Raw genomic sequence first — 351 nt, forward strand, 5'->3', positions numbered from 1 at the left:
ACACACACACATCTGCTGAACCCTCACAATAACAATTTCCGAATTCCTTCATTTCTCATGCACAGCTGACAGGAAGATCGCTTCAACATGACAGAGAAGATCACCCTCTCTCCTTTCTCAGTATAACAGAACTCACACCAACACGAACTTTGTGGTTTAAAAGAAATCTCGTGTTTTGAAAATTACTCAGAGAGAAGAGGCGACATCTTTAAAGTGTATTATATATATTTATATATTTTTTGCGGCTGTTTTTTATTTCCGTGCCCGATCTACTTTGGTGTAGATATATGGTGGGCGAAAGGGGGGAGGGGGAGGAATGAGTAATAAAGGATATATATATTTTTTTTTCTG

Source organism: Penaeus monodon, chromosome 23 (assembly GCF_015228065.2).
Source record: "Penaeus monodon isolate SGIC_2016 chromosome 23, NSTDA_Pmon_1, whole genome shotgun sequence".
NCBI lineage: Eukaryota > Metazoa > Arthropoda > Malacostraca > Decapoda > Penaeidae > Penaeus > Penaeus monodon.